Genomic DNA, 22,241 nt, shown 5'->3' on the forward strand with positions numbered 1-22,241 from the left:
TGTGCTGATGTCACCAGATGAATTTCAAAGGGAAAAGGGGGTTCCAACACACTGTTCTCTGCTTCCTCCTCGTTTCTGGTGTTTATACTAGCACCTAAACAATACTGCCACTGCTAAGTCACTCACACCTTTTCTAAAATGACAAATTGACCATGTCTTAATAAAGTGTAAGCCAAAATGAATCCTTTCCTGTAGTTACTTTTTGTTAGGTATTTTGCCAAGACAAGGAGAAAATAACTGATATAATTAGTATTTATTTACACCTTTCATGTCTGTGCTGGGTAATCCAATTTTAATGAAACTTCTAAAGGTTAAATATCTCCATAGAAATCATCAGGAGACCTCATGTTCTCCAAAGTTCTTTGAACTCTTTACCTCAAAATGTGTTCCATCCCATTTATAGTGATCTTAGATTCATAATTCATAATTTCACTCAATCTGAATCAAAAAATTCTCTTTAAAACAGAAAGTCCAAATGTAAGTACATTTTGCACTCCCCAACTCTGACCAACTGCTATGGAAAGAAATGTCCTCTGTGGTGTGGGAGTCATGTTGGAAAAGACAAGAAATCAGAACACATGCGGAGTGATGAAAAAATGACAAGAGAATATTTTGGCAGAGAGGTATATTGCCTGGAAATAGTTATGGAAATTGGAAAGTTAAAGTGGGATCTTAGTGACAAGTCTTTCAAACTGTAGAGTTTCTTTAAATCCACAGTTTCTTGTGTAGCTGCCACAGCACTGTTGGGTATCTTGATCAATTAATGTGTGCAACCTAATGGATGTGTAATTGTGTTAACTTGATTTTAGAATGCAATTTACTTTCTAAAAAAATAATAAACAAGGCAGCATTATTTTGTTTTGCCTTTCCCTGTAGCTTGTTTAGTAAACTATCCACCTCTTCAGTAATCATTCTTCATGAATTAATGATACAGAAATTACATAGAAAATGGGAAAAAAAACTGAGTAGATATGTGTCTAAATTTTCATTTCGGTTTACTCTGGCAAAACACAGGAATTTAAGGTTTCACTATCTATAATTAAAAAAAACTTATCTGATAAAACTGTGGTCAAGGTAAGAAAACTCACTTTCAATTTCTGTTCTGAAATTTTCCACTATAATATTTGATAATGTAGCACACTGGTAACACGAGTCATCTTGAGTATTTTTAGGGATCTCTGGGAGTGTTGTGTCCAGCAGGGAAATGATTCAGGTGAGATAAGAATGAAACTCTGGTCAGTTCAACTTAATTAGCAATTGCTGGGTCAAAACTTCTAGAGTCTGATTCTAAGTGATTTTTTTTTTTCACATTTAAACTCAGTAAAACTGTAGGAAAAAATTTTTCACATGACAATTATCACAGCACAACTTTCAGCATTGTGACATTAAAACTCCTTTGCAAAGTACATCTTCAGCCAAGCACCTGTGACTTCTTCCACAAGGAAGGGATCTATGAGCTGTGTACAGTGCTCAGGATAAGGGATTAGGGAGGAAGGGTGTGTAGTAAACATAACAGCGAGTGCTTTTGCAAAGTACATGGGAAGTCTTTCTTGAGGCTGGGTTCCACTGACTAAATCACAATGGTCAGGATTTTGGGTGATTTGATGAGGACAATAGCAAAGATTACACAACCATTCCCATTGTCCTGAACTGAAAGCTGGTGTCAATTACTTCTGTTGAAAAAAGAAAAAGCCTGAGCGCTTAACAATTCTGCCTTATCTATGAGTTTGTGCTCTCCATACCTATCTAAGGTATCATGCTAACAGGAGTAAAAAAGGAAGCATTAGACTTCATAGTTTCTGATTTAAATTATGTAACGCATAAACAAAGATGTGTCTCCAATGATGTTAAAAATAATAACTTTAACACCAGAATACGCAGTCAACATAATAAGAACAAAACTGAGATGGACAGAATGAATTGTCCACTTTTAAGAGATGTGTAGCCCGTGGAGACTTAGCATCTTACTGCCTTCGAGGGCCTAAATCCCTTTCAGCTAATCCTCAAAGTGTATCTCGGGTAATATTACTATTGATAAACTTAGTTTTACTATTGTGCTATTAATGACTAGTCTGGCACTGTCTCATAGTTGGGATATTGGTTTCATGAAGAATATATTCAAAAATAATAACATTTGAGGGACTTTAGAGGTGGCAGTGATTTCTTAATATATTCAGTTTCGGGAGTAAACAAAATCCCTATTGCTGAAGACATCATGAACTTTAAAAACAATTCCTTGATCTAGAGCTAGAAATGACATGAATACACACACCTTGAGAAATAACTTTCATGGTACCAGAAAGTATCATGTAACCTTCCAAAGGAGGGAGGCAACCAACAATCCTACTCAACTATGAAGCCTAGGAACTCAATAACCAGCATGGCACAATAACCCTACGGTGCAGTACTGACATGTTTATCTTGGTGGTAACCAACAGCTATATGATTCCACTTAAGACTCACTCAAAAAGAGGGACATCATTCTTGGTCCTGGAAATATAGCTAATTTCTCAGTGCTTGTGTAATCATGGTTATTGAAGGAGAATCTACTACCATTAATTTTCTAAGCCAGCATAATCCTCCAAAGCAATCTATAAAGACTTGTTCTTATACCAACGTATAACTATAGTCTTCATCACTCATCAAGGGAACTTCCCTTTGTAACAGACTGAGATCATTACAAAAAATCACAAGCACTCAAAGCACACAGTTGTGTAGCCCAGTCCCATTGTGTGCTTTTATGAAATATTTCTGCATGTACAACTCAGGTAACACTGCAGAAGAGTGAGAAGAAATTTTTGAATAGACAGAGGATCCGGGAGTTTGCTGGGAGAGTGTGTATCCTAGTAACACCAGAAGACATACCTGTAAAGTCTCACTAATACGACCACATAAATTGGAACTGAACAAGTACAAAACCAGTGAACATGCCAAACCGGATAGGGAAAAGCCCAAGAAGTCGAGATGCTACATAAAGACCTATAGGCGGCTGAGAAAAGGCTAGGAGCAGGAGAGGTGGCTTCCCAAGGGAAGAGCGGAAAAACCGATTTTTCAGTACCAAGTTGGCATTCCTAAAAAAAGCATGCAAATAATGTCATATGGACTCAACCAGTTAAATTAGGGAATGTATATGAAAATACATGAATGAATGCAATAAGAAGTGATGAATAGTGAGTCTATCAAGGGAAGAAAGGGAAGAAAAATGTTATAATTAAATTGTCATCTCAAAAATAAACATACATTCATTATACACTTCCAGGATGAAATAAAAATAGACTAATGGGTATATGGAACATTGACAAATCTTGTCATTTTTCCCATTCATGTTTGTATGTATGAGTTCTCCTATGTCAAATATAGACAAATAGAAAATGTTTAACCTCAGGAAATAGTCATCAAAATAAAAGTACACCAAAAATTAATACATCAACTGTCATGTTATCTAGAAGAATGAAGCTTTTTTTTCTCACTAAAGTGTGAAATTTTAAAGCTGCTTTAAGAAGAATGAAGCTTTTTTTTCTCACTAAAGTGTGAAATTTTAAAGCTGCTTTAAGAAAGAATGTTAAAATTTGGACAAGAACATATTAAATTAGGTATGTATACATTAGCAGCATTGTTATTTAGAACTGGATTTGTCTTAAGAAATTTCCTGTTCATTGTGTGTTGATAGGTATTTTTCTTTTTCTTTCCTTCTTTTTTTTTTTTTTGTTCTTTTATAGACAGAGTTTCTCTGTGTAGTTTTGGTGCCTGTCCTGGATCTCTCTCTGTAAACTAGGCTGGCCTCGAACTCTCAGAGATCCACCTGGCTTTGCCTTCTGAGTGCTGGGATTAAAGTTGTGTGCCACTGCCGCCCAGCAATAGGTATTTTTCATACAAAGTGGACTACACTGAATTCAATCAGTGCAGTGTGTGCTAATCTGTACTGAAGCCATCCTATGCCACCAAGTACTACACAGTTATTGTGTCATTTTCATTGAATTAGGCACATATGTAACAGGAATCTGAATTTATCGGGGTATATTTTGTTTTTTAGAGTCAAAAGCAAGTGTCTTGAAAGGATTTCTGTATCCTATATCTAAGCTTTCAAAATATTTGTGCTGAATTAAATCAGTCAATATGTATATGTATATATATGTGACTAGGTATAAATACATATATTTTAGGTATATAATTTATTTCCTGTAAGTATGCTTAAAGGGGATACATAGTCACATATAAATTAATGATGGATGTTCTGAAAAATATGTCTTCAGGTGAGTTCACTACTATGTGAAGATAACAGAGCATTCTTAGATAATCAAAGATGGCTGTGAGCATACTGGGCAATAAATTTTCTCAAAATCACTGTATGATGATCAGCTTTAATTGTTGCTTTTATACAACTTAGAATCACCTTGAAAGAGTTTCAGTGAGCTCAGTGTCTATATCAGATTGTCTTTTGAGCGTATCTGTGGATAATTATCTTGGTTTACGATTAATGCAGTTAAACTGCCCCACTGGGTGTGACATCATTCTCTAGGCAAAGGAAGTATGTAAGTATATAAAAGTGATTTGAAACAAGTAAACATGCATGCATTTCATTGTCTCCCAGAACTTGACTGTGAATGTGATGTCACTAGCAGCTTCAAGTTTCTTATATGATAGACTATAACTTAAACTTTGAGCTAAAATCAAACAAATGAATAACAACAAAACAAAACAAACAACATTCTTTCTCTACTAAGTCATTTTTGAGAGGACATTTTATGACAGCAACAGAAATGAAACTGAGACACTGTTACATATGTTGTCATCATTGAGCTAAATGTAATTATCTGGTGGATGACCTCATCATCCTTATAATATTAACCATATTAATATCATATTATTGATTGTTGACCTCCTCTGAAAAGTTGGGAGTTAAAATTAACACCTTTACATTGAGAAACACCTAAGCAGTGGGATTAAATATTCATGTTCAAAGAATAATAAGGAGCTGATGCAGAAATTGAACCAGAGATTTCTTACATTACATGCACTAAACACCACACCTCACTGTTTACAGCATCAAAACAGAATTTTTAAGAAATTTATATAGTTTTTAACTGTGCATTCATATCAGTTTATCTGTTTACTTGCACTTACATATTCACATGTATAGCCATATAGCCAATATCTTCATTTATGAGACTCTAATTTCAAAAACAATTTAATAATTTAAAAGACAAATTAAGAAATGGTTTTCATAAAATAAGCAATGATTTTTATTTCTAACTTGGAGATAGAATCTACAGTCAATAATTACGTGTATATTCACACCACTATATGCATGAGACAGGAAAAGGCAACAAAACAGTAGAATGATTGGGGATGTGACTCAGCTGCACAGTGATTGCATGGTATACATGAAAACCTAAACTCAATTCACAAAACTGCATAGAACTCACTGTGTTAGCATGTGCCTAAATCCCAGCACTTGGGAGGTAGAAGGAGGGAGATCAAAATGTCAAAGGCATCTTTAGCTGTGTAGTGAGATTGAGGCCAGCCTTCACTACAGGAGAGACGCTGCTTCTTGCTGTCTTGTTTTCTATTTCCTGTGGCCTCAGTGATCTTGGTACAAGTCATTTCTTATGTCAACATCTTATACTAACCCAATTCACAACTACTTATGCCTCAGTCAAAGTTACAGCTGTCAATTATATTACATTGTACTCCAAGCGGGTTTCGTGACTACATGAACATACATGGTTATGTAAATTAAATCTAGCTATATCACTTTTGCTAAGATCTTTTGTGATAAAGATGACTACTGCGATATATTTTGTGATTTCTTTAGGATTTATTGGAGCCACTGACCCAGGACTGTACACCTAAGTATGCAGTGGCTTCTATAGCCAGAATACAATTGTATTAATATCAGGGATTTTGAAATTTCTGCAACATAATAATTCTGACAAATAGAAGATCATCGAAACAGAACATGCCATTATGCTGTCACCAGAAACAAAGATATGGACGCCTCCCAGGTGAGAGCAGAATGGATCATTTGATGAAAGTCAGGCTTCATTGCCAATAGATAAATAAGTGAATCTCAGCTTCAGTCATTCCTCACTTAGCTCATGAGTGATGAGTGAGCAGAGAAACAAATTCCTTTTAGATTGCTTCCCAGTCTATCAGAGCACAATCTCTTTGATACTTCAGTGTTTTACAATCCATATTTTGTACTTTCTGATGTGTTCTTCTGATCTAGACACTGCTCCTGACTTATCATTTTAGACCTCCCTATAAATTGAGTTCACATTACTCTTGTAGGAAAGATGTTCACCTATATCAAATGAATACTTCAATAAGATGTTGCCATTTCATTTTCAACTGATTTAAACCAGTAGCTGGGCTCCAGTTTTCAAACTGAATGTGCCTGCTTTAAAATGCCACATCCATAAACTAATACAAAATTTGCTTTCTTTAGTTCTTCTGAGACTTGATATTCTGCAACTGGGATTTGGGTAAGGAAATATTCATATTTATTTCTTGTAGGACTTGAAAAATCATCTTCCCTAAAAAAGGAGAACAATTTCAGTTGATGTGCATACGTATATAAATTTAAAATGCATATGTATACCCAGAATAAAATCATACAAGGCAAGATGATTATATTTTATAATTGAAGAGTTTTGCATTGAATGTATTTCCTACATCATATTTATGACATTAAAACCATCAAAATTCAGGAAGCCTGCATAAGTAGGCATGTGATGAAAAGAATATATTTATATATAGTAAGTGTATAAACAGTAAAATGCTCTCCTTCCATTTTTGATATCCCACATATCAGCAGTCACCTAAAAATATATGCTTGATCATGGTTCATATATTATTTTTTATTTAACACACTCATGTTTAACTGCAATTGCTTACAATTGAATAAACAAGTGAAAGTTTTAAAAATAGAACATTGTATGTATTGGGGTACATGGTAATTTGAATGGTGAGTCTCATATATTTTATGTTGGTTTCTAGTTAGTCGACTGTTGGGGAGGATTAATAGTTGTGGCATTTTGCGGAAAAGTATGCAACTGGGGGTAGATTTTATGTTTTCAAATGCCTACACAAAGCCCAGTCTCTCTGTCTACCTGCTGCCTAGGGATCAGAGCATAAAGTTTTGAATATACTTCTCTAGCACCGTGCTTGTCTGCATGCTTCAATACTCACTGAAACAAACAAGCCCCCAACTAAGTGCTTTCTTTTATAACTTACCTTGTTCACATTTATTCAGCAATAGAACAGCAACTAAGACAGGCTGTTGTTTTGTCATTAATAATGTAGATTATTTCTTACATATAACTTTCAATGTATATTTGTGTGTTGGGGGGTGTTTGTGTGTGTGGTGTGTGTGTGTGTGTGTGTGTGTGTGTGTGTGTGTGTGTGTGTGTGTGTGTTTGTCCCTGGATTGGAGTTAGAGGTTGTTGTGATCCACCATATAGGTGCTGGAATCAAGTTGGTTATTGTGTAAAATCAGCCCGTGCTCCTAATCACTGAGTCATTTATCCAGACCCCTTAGTATATAATATATTAGTTATAGGGAAAGAGAGCAGCACTTCCTTGTTCAATATACAGTTTTTAAAGACTACAAGTTATAAAAGTATTAACTACTTTCCTAGTTATAATTCTGTCTTTTTTTTTTTTGGTGGTAAGTCAGTATATAAAAATATATTCAATAGTGAAAGTATAAACTCCAATGTGACTACCCAAGGTTGTTTTGAATGGCTACTCTAACTGTGTAGAAGTTCATTGAATTTTTAGTCTTTGGGTTGTCAATTTCGGTGTTTGACTTTTTCAATTTTTAACCATTTTTATAATATTTAAAGTAAATTTAAATTTATATAAAATATTAATTTAAGCATAAATTTTAAAACATCAATATATGCATGTTGGAGATAATTATCAAGGCTGGATTTAGTGTCGTGATTTTCCTCATCATTATATGTTGACCAACATAGAATGTAGCACAATGTTATTTTTTGTGATTTTTGGCAACTGACTGGTATGTCATTGACCACACAACATAGTATGTGACTGTGGTAGTTTGAATGTAATTGCTCCCCATAATCTCATAGGTATTATTATGAGGTGTGGCTTTGTTGAAGAGGGTATGGCCTTGTCAGAGGGAGTGTGTCACTGTGGGAAGAGAAGCTTTGAGGTTTCCTATGTTTGGATACTGCTCAGTGAGTTAGTTGACTTCTTGTCTGCAAAATGTAGCCTTCTCAGCTCCAGCATCAAGACTGCCTATATGTTGCCATACCTTCTGTCATGATAATAATGGACTGAACCTCTGAACCTATAAGAGAGCCTCCCCAACTAAATGTTTTTATAAGAGTTGCTGTCGTCATGGTGTCTCTACACAGCAATAGAAACCCAACTAAGACAGCCACTCCAGAGATTTTGGCTCAATGGTGTCATTACAAACACTAACGCCAAAGTTAAGTACCAAATCATTTATAAAGTTCTTTAAAATAACAAAAATAATTCATCATAAAAACAAAATGTCAATAGATTCTTGATTTTGTCTTTTCAAATTGGTTTTAGAGATATGTGCTTTACTTTGATCAAACTCAATACAACTTACAGACTCTGGACATGTGAGTACATGCAAATACAGAGGAGAAAATTGTTAGCATTTTAATTTTCCAGATCATTAAACAGACAAATGATGTCTTTTCTTAATGTCTACAATTTTTACTACCCAAAAGTAATACTAATAAATACCTTTTCCTCCATATGAAAATATCCTTAAGTGTTAGGTACACAGCTCAGCAGTGAGATGCTTGCCTAGAGTGTATCAAGCCCTAAATACACAACCCTGAAAAAATAATCAATTTACAATAGGTTTGCCAATAGCTTTGCATATTTATGAAATTCAGATAGTAATTATGTGGATAGATAGATATTGTTGTATGCTTTCCTAATGGACTATTTCATTAAAATAAACTTATTAAAAAATTTATTAACCCAGGTAGTTGTATTTTCATTCTGATTTATAAAAATGACATATTGTAATTTTAGAGCACTGAGGTAGATCTTGTCTTTGTTTGCTCAAGTAAGCATATGTCCACTGAATAATGGGAATTGGATTTATGGAGGACATCAGCCAGGTTGTGCTCTTGTGTATAAGTAAAGGAAAAAGCAAGATTAAGTGGATTTCTTGAAAATTGCTAGCAACATCAGTGAAGAAGTGGTCACCTGAAGGGCATAGGAACAGTCTTCTTCAGCATGTTGTCATCTCATTTGGAGAACATTGCCTCGGGGGACAAAAGTGATAGCCCAGCATTTGGAGAGGGAATACACAAAGACTGTATAACCTTGATGCTATGAAGGCTTTCCAAACTCAACTCTCTCTCCAGCTGTTCCTTGTCCATAGCTGTGTCCTCTTCACCTCTGTCTGTCTTGAAGCCTTGGTTCACATTGAAAATGCAAGCAGCCAATTTCAGTATAACTGGCCAAAGCATGTTTTTTCCCCCTCCCTCCTCTTCTCCCAGTCTCCCCCAGCTCCTCATCCCCCCACTCCCCCTCTGCTCCCCAAATCCCCAATCCATTCCTCCTCTGTTTCTGTTCAGCAAAGGGCAAGTCTCCTATTGATATCAACAAAACACGGCATATGAAATTGTTGTAAAACTATGCACCCCCTCATGTATTAAGTCTGGGCAAGGTGAGCCAGTATGAGGAATAGGGTCCCAAAAGCTAGGAAAAGAGTCAGGGACAGCCCCTGATCTCACTGTTATGAGAACCACAAGAGGATCAAGTTATGTAACTGCAACATATATGCAGAATGCCTAGGTCAGTCCCACGCAGTCTCCCAGGTTAGTTGATTTTATGGGTTTTGTTGTGGTTTCCTTGAACCCTTTGGCTCCTATAATATTTTCTCCCTGTCTTTTGCAAATTCTGTGAGTTCTGCCTAATGTTTGGCTGTAGGTCTGCATCTGTTTCCATCAGTTGCTGAATGAAGCTTTTCTGATGACAATTGGGCTATGAGTCTAGCAGAATATCACTAGGCTTACAATGACACCTTTTTTTTTTTTTTCTACAGTCATTCTTGGTTCTATTCTAGGTCTCTGGGTCATGCAGCCTGTGGGTTCTGGTGCTCCAGACAGTGTCAAGGTGGGCTTATTCTCCTGGCATGTGTTTTAAGTTAGACCAGTCGTTGGTTGGCCACTCCCTCAATCTCTAGGCCTCCCATCCTTAACCCAGAACATTCCGTAGGGACAAAAGACTATAGGTCAAAGGTTTTGTGGCTGGGTTGGTTTCCCAGTACCTCCACTTGAAGTCTTGCCTAGTCTCAAAGCATGTTTTGTCATTCTACAGGTTTTAGTAATTGGGCATTGCATTTTGTGATGCCTCAGAAAGTCTCAAATCAGATTCAGGAAGATAGGCATTAATTTATAGACTTACATTTTATAGACTTTACCTTTTCTTTCATAACTTCTTTCTTTAAAAGAACATATAAGGGGTGGACATGTTAGGTTTACTTAGTATCAGCACTCTGTAGTGTTACTTTGATGTTGAGCAAAAGTATTCAAAACTATATTTATCTCTTCTTCTGAACTGATGCATACAGATAACCAGGAAGTAACTGCTTTCATTGCCACAAGAGAGACTATACATGGAATGTCCCCTCAGACAGTGCCTAGGCTTAACAGAGATACTATTTGGAGGAAATGCATGCCAGTGTTATTGCCTATCATCTAGCATGGGATTAAATTTCAAATCCCTAGTACAGCAGAGAGAGAGAGAGAGAGAGAGAGAGAGAGAGAGAGAGAGAGAGAGAGAGAGAGAGAGAGAGTTGGGATGGAGGGAGGGAAGGATATATTTCTCTATCTATCTATCTATCTATCTATCTATCTATCTATCTATCTACCTACCTACCTATCTATCTATCTGCCTATCTATCTATCTATCTATCTATCTATCTATCTATCTATCTATCTATCTAGAGACTGTTCTGAAAATGTTTGGTAGACTACAGCCACACTATGAGTTGGAAATGTTTGGCATTGCCTTTAACAACTGCCTTCTTAAAATAAAGTCACTCAGTAAAATATCCACATACTAGAAAAAGCAACAAAACTCTTGGATATGGAATATGAAGAAACATTCATTTGAAGTAAAATATTATTTTTGGTTTTGTTGTATGGATTTTTGCCTGAATGTGTGTACATCCATGCATAGCATCCACAAAAGCCAGAGCAGATGACCCGAATCCCTGAGACTGGAGGTACAGATGGTTTTGAGCTGACACATGGATCCTGGTCAAACCCTAGCCCTCTGGGAGAGCAAGTGCTTTTAACCACCGTGACATTTCTTTAGCCCCTGATTTATGATATTGTTTTAAATAGTCAACTCATAGATAGTAAAAATTGTCAGCTCAAAGAAATATCAGTAGTTCTCTGAAATATCAGGAAAAACTTACATACACAAAATAATTAATAAATCTGAAAGAAGTTAATTAAAATACATATTCAATGAAATAATACTCTCAACTTTCTTTCTTTCTTTTTTTTCCAGAGCTGAGGACCGAACCCAGGGCCTTGCACTTGCTAGGCAAGTGCTCTACCACTGAGCTAAATCCCCAACCGAAATAATACTCTCATATCAATTTCTAGGAAATTGAAATAAAATATACTTATATTAAAATATATATTACATTATAACTAAGCAGAGTTCTCAAAGAAATAAGACTTCTGATGCCTTTTAATGGAAATGCCAAGTAAAACTTGTCATGGCATACAGGGCCTTAACTTGTCTGAAACAACTCCTTTCCAGACTGAGATGGATGCACAGAATAGTAAAGCCATTTCTGTCATACTATCAATAATGAGCAATTCTTGAACTAAAAAGTCAGAATTACTAATATATATATATATATATATATATATATATATATATATATATATATATATAAAATCTTTAATTTCTCTAAAAGATAGATATAAATATTTAACATTTTGGCAAATGGGCTCAAATACACAATGTAAACATATTTATGAGCAGAAAGTGTGTATATATATGTGTGTGTACATATATATATATATATATATATATATATATATATATATATACAATATGTGTATGTACATGTGCTGACTAGTTTTATATCAAATTTACAGAAACTAGAGTCATTTTGGAAGAGGAAATCTCAATTGAGAAAATGCCTCTACTCCACTACTTTGGTGTATGGGCAAAGCTATGGGACATTTTTTGATTGATGATTGATATGTGAGGGCCCAGCTCAGTGTGGGTGGTATCAACCCTGATTTGGTGGTTCTTAGTGCTATAAGAATGCAGACTGAGCAAGCTATGAGGAGCAAGCCAGTAAGCAACACTACTCCATAGCCTCTCCATCAGTTTCTGTTCTGATTTCCTGCCCTGATTTCCTCCAGTGGTGGACTGTGATGTGGAACTATAAGCTGAAATGAACCTTTTCCTCCAAGTTGCTTTTGGTGATAGTGCTTTATCACAGCCCTAGGAACCCAAACTAGGACAGTATACAAACTCCATTTTTGTACTAGAATATTTAGCATCTTTATTTATTATATCTGATGTCCTAGTTTTCTACATTAAAGACAATACTTCCTCATATATGTTAAAAGTAGATCAGGTGAAATGGTCGTAGTCCCTCAGGAAGGGGTGGAGTCTCATAAGCCCTTCCCCATCTACATTGAAATGAGAAGGGGCCCAATCTTCTGCGTGTCTTGTGTAGCTAACTACAACTGTAGTGAGTTCATGAGTGCAGAGACCATATCACAGGCTAAAGACAATTCTTTATGTCACTCCTCTTTATCCTCTGGCCCTTCTATTCATACTGTGCCTTCTTCCACAATGCTCGCTGAACTCTTTAGGGAGTGATTTAGATACTGTGCGTAAGGATGAACACTCTGCCATCACTTATTCTTAGAGCTTTGCTTGCTTGTGAATCCAGATTAATCACTGGCTACAACTATAAGAAATTTCTGCACCAGACAACTAAAGAATGGTAAGAGAGACAGAAATATTCTTTCCTAAGGAAGAATACACCAATTTGTTATCCAATGACAAATGGACTGCCTTAAAAACACAAACGCAGTGACATTATGTAGACGTAGCAGGTTGCATTTGGGAATATATAAATATCTATATTCATGTACACACAAGTAAGTAAAAACAATTAATAAAAACAGAGTCTGTGAGCTTAAGAGTGCGAAGATCACTTTAAGAGTTTAGAAACACTGCTATATTGTTGGGTAATTAGGAGCTAGGGTATCCTTGACCAACAATTCATAGGGAGATACCCCAAATCTGACACCGGGATTTTTATTTTATAACCTGTGACTTAATTTCATCCTTGAATGATTTATTTATGTATTTATTAATATGCATATTAACTCACACTTAACAAATTAGTAAGCCCTGTATTTTCACATGTGTGGCTATTTTTAACAGTTTAGGCTGGGGAAAGTTGTTACTAAGATTTATTGGTAGAATGTAAGAATTTGAAATGCTGTGAAATTTAATACATACTGAACTCAAAGTCATGCATAGCTCTTTCTCCAGAATTTTCATGAGCTTAATGTCAAAGTTTTTGTGAAAATATAAAACAAGATTCTGGATGTAAAATACAGATCCATTACAGCTAAGAAAAGGGTGGCCTTGTTATTTTGATTCTTACTGAGAATGGGGTTGCAGTTTGCTGGTGAGAAGTCTCCTCAGACTCTTCAGCAGACTTCTCTAAAATGATGGCAGGTGATGCTTAGGATTGAGTGAATATAACTGAGAAATCATGAGTGTGTTTATTCTGTTCTGGTTATAAAACACATGATGATGCATGGTTGAAATTTAGTCTGTAAAATGCTTTATTGAAATGAATCATCCAGTTTAGTTTGTATATGTGGAAGAGAAAACACTCATGCACACACACTTACAAAAAAAATCACACTTCTTGAAAAGATTGATCTAAATTTAGTTTTCAGTGATCAAACTTCAAGCACTGGGTGGATAAATCCTTCAATAACCACAAAACTTTCAAAGGTCAACTTCAGCTCTGCAAGTGTGTTGAATTTTTCATTTTCTGTGGACAGTTATAATTAAATTACTAAGAAGCAGTAATTCAATATAAATTGAGGAAATATCATTAAACATGAAAATAGGATCGAATGTTTAAGAAAGTGCTTATTGCAGGAATCAAGGAAATACTTTCTATGGCCTAAAATTTGATGAGATGGTATTTTTAAGAGTTAATAAAAACTTAAATGACCTTTTGGATGTATTCTATATTTTAAAAATATATAGTAATGTGTCTATTTTCAAAACTGAATTTTGTATTTTTGAAGTGTGTTATATATTTGGGTGTTATTATTTTTCTTATTTTTATTTTTGATAATTTTATATTACATGCAAGGAACTGTAACCATATTTACCCCCATTACTTTTACTCATGTCTCTTCCCATTGACTCCATCTCCTTCCAAGCAAGCCATCCCCCTCCTTCCACGTTTTCTCTTTTAGGGGGTGGTAGATGGGACTTGTCTTGTGCAGGTGGTCACAGTTGCTGTGTGACCGTGATTGCAATGACCATGTCACATTCAGAAGACAGTACTTTATGGCAGTCCTCCGGATCCTGTCTCTTAAAATCTTTCCACTCCTTCTTCTATAATGTTCTTTGTGACTCAAACATGGTGATATATATGACCTATTTAGGGCTGAGCACTCAGTAGTCACATAATATCGGCTGACTGATAAGTAATACGTCTCTACTTTTATTGTCATGAACTGAAAAGAGATTTTTCTGATAAGACTGAGAGCTGCACCAAGATATGCATGTATATAAACATAAATATTTGTAAGGCTTTATAACTATTTGTTCATTTATCAAAACATTAGCTGAAAAATCCTCTCTTGTGTTTGTAATCTCATTAGATAATATTTTTTTGGCCAGATTTACATTACTAGGTATTACTCTAGACATAGAAGAGCAAAAATGTAAGAGGGGCAGGGCTTAGAGGTTCCAGTGGGGTTAGCCTAGGATGCAATCAGGATGTTCTTTTCCACTCCTGAAAAAAATGTGCACTATAGTAACAGCAGGTGTGACTTGCCTGGAAGGCCAGTACTGTAGCACAGTCCAGAGCTGGGTGATAAATCGATTAATTTTCTTCCTCAACTTCTGACACTGATCGCAAACGTCAGAATGGAAGGAGCTTTCCTCCACCTTGCTTCCAGCTTGAGCTTTCTATTCCCTTTTGTGTAAAGTATGTGACGTTCAGCTTTAGATTCTACTCTCTAGTTCTGGTGGGCAATAAGAAACAGTGTTACCCATCTTATTTTTAAGAAATGTTCTTCCTTTATAATTAATATGCAATTATGACCTTTAGAAATAACCAATCCCTAAATGATTATTATTTTGTTTTCTAATTTTCAAAAAAAGTAAAACACATCTCCACACAAAATTATTATTACTTTACTTGCATCTCTCCTGCTACCCTAATGTTTTAATAAAATGCCCTATATGATGAATGAATGAATTCACTGCTAAGGAGAAACAAATAGTTGTTTATGACATAGAATAATAAGAGTCTGATGGCTCTTATGTGCAGAATGTGATCTGCTCTAATTTCCTGACACCAGTCAAATCTGGTGGCATAGTGGTTATTGTCCTAACAAATGATTTATGTTGCTGCCCACTGATGCACAGCTTTGCCAAACCTCAGTCACATATGCTGTTGAAATCTTTGAGATTTTGAAGATATGAGAGGTTTATGAATGAGTATTATTATTGTAATATTATAGGTTATGAATAGAAATTGGATACAATGATTTTTTTGTTGTTATTTGATGGGAAACATCAAAACTAATGTCATGATTCCGCTCTCATTCAACTGAAGTCCTGAAAGGAACAGTCGGGAACGGGACTTCAAATAATCATAGGATCGTTTCAGAAAATGAGTGTCCTATTGAACCTTCTCTTACAGCAGGTTTTCAAGAAAAATACAGAGCTTTTAAGTCTCCAAAGTTATTTTGTTAAAGACACAACAAAAGTGGAAAATGATAAAACATTTTCCATGTTTTTTCTTTTCATAAAAATAATATTCAGATTATAGAAGAAAAAAGAAGTTAGTCACTTCTACAATGGTGGACTGCGTGTGCCTACACAGACCCATCCTTATTTCATTCTTTCAGTTAAGCACTTTAATGAGGTACATAAAATAACAGAAAAATAAATCCATAGTCTGGTTCTTAAGATGGATGATGGTAATTGGAATATCCAAACATTCAGCTGTGTTGGATAAGTTAATAATCTTTTAGAATAGTCACCATTAAGTAACAACCTAAGATTTGCCATTATTATCTATAATTATTGGTTAATTTTAAGTGGCAAAATACGGCACCAAAGAAATGGAACATTTAATCTGTAAGACATTTATTTTTTTGGTCAATTTAACTGAACATTTTTCCAATTTCCTCTTCTTCCTCTTTATGAAATCAGGAAACTCTCTCTCTTTCCTTAATTTGTCAGTCAACACAGAAACTATGCAAAACAAGGACAAGAACGTTAGACAAGAACACTTGGAATAACTATTCGGCATTCTATAAAGAAGCTTAGAAGCCCAGGGCTACACATAAAGTCTGATTAAAATGTAGGAATCCCTCAAAAATTCATGGAAGAACATAGTGCACAATGTATTATGACAAAGTGTTCTAATTTGACAGTTAATGACTAAGATTCCTCAACTTTCACAAGTGGAATTACTCTTCTTATAAAAGGCTAGATGAAGCAATGTTTTCTACTTCTTCATGTACTTTAGCCATCTACTGATACAGGATTTTGACTCTCCTGTGAGAAAAAAAATACTCTATTGGACCATTTTAATACCATATTCTCAAGAAAAAAAACCAGATATTTTGTCTCCAACATTCTTTTGTCACAAGCAGGGCAAGAGTGAAAAATACTAACATATGCATATTAGTTTTTCTTTTTAAAAAAGAAAATGATCAGATTACAGGTGAACCAAAAGTTGTTATCACTGGTGATCTGAGTGTGTCTGAATATCTCATACTATTTTTCTTCAACTTGGGTGCAGAAAACTGTCACTCACTTGACACCAAACCCCTTATACCTTGATTTGGGACCCCTCAACTTATATAACTTTGAGCCATACACTTATAAATTATTCAGGTGAAGACCCTTCTTTTTAGCAGTCAGAATGGAGTAATGTAATAAAAAGAATTGAACTTTTGTACACAGAAGGGCAGGTGTACAGGTTTCAGCTCTTCCATTTTTTGTTCTATCACTCTGGCAAGTGATCTCTGGGCTGCTGATATGCTAACCTTTCCTGCAGGAGATGAGTAAACATTCTCTGGAAAATTTGAATGATTTTCTGACACCCTTGTAACAAAGGCAAAAATCCCTGAGCTATGCCTTATACACAAAAAAGTTCCTGTGGATTTTAGTAGGCGTCTTTAAATCAGAATGGATATTCACCACTGAGTGTAAGAGGGAAGTTTTGACGGTAAAGTACTCAATCAGAAACCAAATGATTTTAAGAAAACTGAAATAAAGCAATATTTATGGGGGTATATCAAAATTAAATAAAATAATGTACTTTGAGAATAAGATATTTCATCTGTAGAACATAAAATACTATTAAGTGATAATTAATCTGTGAAAAAGTCCTTAAAATTAAATACCCAAATCTAGCAAGTATTTTTAACCTAAACTTTATATAGATTAATACCTTCTTTATACTTTGAAGAAAACTTAGGAATTATGAACTCTTATCACTTTAATTTTATAAATAAGCAAAATAAGGCATAGCTAAAACTTTCCCTAGTTTGTGTAGTAAGAAGTAGAATTGTATTTCAACTTGAAAATCTCAACAAGTTCATTTTCTGAGGTGGAAGGAAATGGAAAGTAAAACTCTTTCAGTTAATGGAGTAGCTTAAAGCTAATCAGGTAAAGTTTGATATCCCAGCAGTTCTCTGGAGACAGCATACTATGAGAGACTAAAACTGATGCTCTTCTTCTTCTTTACTTTGCCCAAATGACTTTTGCTTTCCTGTGTCTTGAGCAGAACAGTAAGACTTTTCTCAAACTTGAATAATAAATGGCTCTGGGTTTATCAGGATTAACTCAACATTAAACATTTCATATTATACTTAGCAAAATATGTAATGATTTCTTTCCACTAATAATTAATACTTTAGTAGACACCAAGTGTATATGCCACAATTTGATGCAGTCACTGTTCTTTCACTTTGGTTAAATAGAGCCATTCTGAGGATACAGGAAACAACTAAAATATATACTAATATATCGAGGAATGACATCAGAAAAGATATACATGAACACTCAGGTGCACAAAATACATTAGGTAAAGTAGAGGGAAGAGTTGTAGAGCACTCGGCCCTAAAAAGACACATCTCCTCCAAATGTTGAAGCAGTCTAATTCTCTAAACTTTGTTATCTGAGTTTTGATGGAGACTTTTGTACACAGGCATCATAGATAATAATCATTTACTACTGGTATTGATCTCAGCCTTCAAACTCGACTTTTTTGGATATCAGGGGTGGGTAAGGCTAAATGTATCAAATTCCTTAGGACACGGTTGTTTGTCTGGTTCATTAGTACCTTCTATCTTGTTCTGAAAACACTTCCCAGTTCTCTCTTCAGCATACAAAAAGAAGCTTATTGTTAGGGAGATCCCAAACATTTTGTGTGTCTTGTGACAGAAAGTGGAGGTGAGTCCTGAATATAAGTTCATTAGAAAACACAGTATGAAGATTTTAGCCTATATGCATAGTATGCTCTCTTTGCAAAAAAAAAAAAAATTCTAATTAATCTTTTATTTTTTTAAAATTCCCTATATGTCTATTTTTAATTATGACCTTTACTTTTTGATGTTATAATATAATTACATCATTTCTCATTTCCATTTCCTTGATCCAAACCATCCCACAAACCACTACTTGCTCTCCTTAAAATTGTGGCTTCTTCTTCATTTATTGTTGTTATATACATACAGGTATACGCATAAATATATATATGCCTAAATATATAAATACATATTTCTTAGTTGCTATAATGTTAACTGTGTATGTTTTCAGAGCTATTTGGTATTGGGAACTAACTGGTGTGCTCTTTCCTATGGAATCCTATTTATCCCACTTTAAATTTTCCTTAGTAGTCTACAGTTCTTTGTGTTAGGTTGGGGTTTCCCCCACCTTTTTAACTATTGCCTGTCGTTGTTGCTGTGCTTGTTAAGCTCTGAGCAGTCATGCTGGTGAGATTTCGTGGGTGTAGCTTCTGACCTTAGTAGGAGACACAGTCTCACAGCAAACTTCCTGACTCTGGTTCTTACAGTCTTTCTACCAGCTCTTCCACAGTGATCCTTAAGGTGGGCTGAATTTACTGTACTCTTTTTAGAAAGTATGACTGAAATCATCTAATATTCAAACAAAAGTTACAGAATTGTAAAATAATCATTTCACAGATAAACTGCATTAGATCTCTTAAGAACAGTATTCTAGCTGGGCGGCGGTGGCACACGTCTTTAATCCCAGCACTTGGGAGGCAAAGCCAGGTGGATCTCTGTAAGTTAGAGGCCCGCCTGGTCTATAGAGCAAGATCCGGGACAGGCACCAAAACTACACGGAGAAACCATGTTTTGAAAAACCAACCAACCAACCAAACAAACAAACAAAACCAGTATTCTAATATTTATTTTTTAAGTGATAGCTGTTTATTTTATCCCAACATGTTCCATTTTTAAGAATAACACATACACGGGCCAGCAAGATGGTTAAGCTGATAAACTTAGTTCATGCCAGTTTGATTACCCAAGTTTGATCATCGGAGTAGCAAGTAGAAAATAGTTGGAAGTTGTCCTTTTCCTCCCCATGCACACATGGCATGCACTCCTCCACATATACACACACTAAGTTAATAATAAAAAGAATGACATCTGCTGAATTTGTAGGTCATATACACTAAGAAACTTGTGTTATCTATTGAAAGTTTCACAATACTGTTATTCAGTCCCTATTTGCATCCTGTAAAGTCCATTCCTATATGAGTCATCAAAAGTTTCAGATTAGAATCAAAATGCCTTATTACATAGGTAGTGTAGTTTTGTGAGAGTGCCTTTTTGACTCTGAAAAAAAAAAACAACCCTCAAACTGTAGTTTTCCAAATATTGACTCTGGAATCAAACCACCTTGCTTATACTACTCACTATCACAATGACTGCAAGTTCTTCTAGTTCTATTATTTCTTTTTTTCTATATAGTAATTATAAAGGTAAACTATTCAAAAAGTGTAACTATAAAGATTAGACATGATAAGCATGTATTATGCTTTGAATATTGCCATGAACAAGAGAAATACTTCCACAGAAATATAGTCTATTATCATTATTCACTTAAGGATTAAAAAGGTTCTACCTAAGAGTGATTCAATAAATATGGGAAGTTTACTGATGAGATAGAATGTGGTAGATAAAATAGCCTTTCAAGACACTCACTTCCAAATCCTCCAAACATATATAAAGAACATATTTAGATGTAATTAGATTAATGGGCTTTTTTTTTCTGTTTTGATAATGAGGATTTTAGGTAACCTGGAGGACTCAGCATTATTCCATGAACTTTTAAAGGCAAAGTATATTTTCCAGTTGGAGTCTGAGAAATGCAGGAAGAATATCTGAGAGATTCAAAGTAGAAGGGGGTTTGACCTGCCGTTTCTGGAGGGAGTAACAGGAATAGCATGAAAGGAAAATGGGGCCAAGTGCACGTTTACCTCAAAAACAGAAACCTCAGGCCTACATCTGAGAAGAGCTGTCTTCATGAAACAACCTCCCATGAGTTAGGGAGTATACCCATTCCCATAAGGAACATCGCCCCCCAAGGCCGTCAGATCTTAGCTTTCTGAGACGCTCCGTTGAGGGTCTGTGCAAGCTGAGCAGATTCTAACCTACAAAAACTGTGATGATAAAATCATGTTGTATTAACCCACTAAGTTTGCAGTGATTTTTCACAGTAACAAATATAAAATTCACAGGGTACCTACGCACAAATTTGCTTTTAATTCACAGAAAGTAATTAAAGAATTTCAGTGTTGAGTTCCCGTCAGATTCACATTTGCAAGTGATTTAATCTACTTTCATTGCTTTACTGAAACAGAAGAATAGACTTCCCTTTAAACTCCGTTCCATTGTAATTTTACACGGTTTTTACTGGATAATATTACTCTAGCTCTTATGTTCTCCCTCCCACAGAAATTCATTGTGTGATAAGCCTTGCTGTTCAGAGGCTGTTGTTCACAAATCCTGCTTCTATTCATCTAGGATCACACAGATTTTCAAGAAGACACAGTTTAGAATCTTTGTTTTTTTTTTTTTTTTTTTTTTTTTTTTTCTGTTGTTCTTGTCCATGTCACTCTAGGATTTTACTTTTTTCTCACATTTTTAACTTCTTTCCCTGCCAGGTAATTGCGATTATTACATGGTATATTTTCATGTTAGTTTTACCTTTGTGATGTTTCTTATAATTTACTATGAAGATCTTCAGTCTGCTGGATAAATAATATCTTCGTTTATTCATGAAAATGAACACCAATGAATTTATTCTAAAATATATTTCCCTTGGAGAAAATACATAATTCTAATATTTAAATAGCACATAAACTTTTATTAGATTTTTGTGTTATAAAGAAAATAACAGTTTTGTAAAATAAACAAACTCATAAGGCATAATCTTTAAAACAATTTGTCACTGTGGATAATACTTTCAGGATATTTATAAATTATAAGAAATAATATGTTAAATTTCATCTGGACACACAAAAGACCAAGAATAGGCAAAAAAAAAGTAATGATTCAAAAAACACCACCCCATATTTCAAATTATATGCTATAGTGATAAAAACAGCGTGGCACTGGCATAAAACCATACTCAATGATAAATTATATAGAATTAAGTAGCCACATAAGCCTACACACTTACAGTCCCCTAATCTTTTACAAAGGTCAGCAATATGCACTGAAGAATAGAGAGCAACTTTAGCAAATAGTGATGGTCAAACTGGACAACTACATGTAGAAGAACCAAACTTAATTATTATCTCTAACCTTGCACAAAAGTCAAAGTCAAATGGGTCAAGGAACTCAATATGAGATTATTACCCTGAAAATGATAGAGAAAAAGTAAGAAATACTCTTGAATTTACAGGTCTAGAAAAGGAC

Source organism: Peromyscus eremicus, chromosome 15 (genome assembly GCF_949786415.1).
Source record: "Peromyscus eremicus chromosome 15, PerEre_H2_v1, whole genome shotgun sequence".
NCBI lineage: Eukaryota > Metazoa > Chordata > Mammalia > Rodentia > Cricetidae > Peromyscus > Peromyscus eremicus.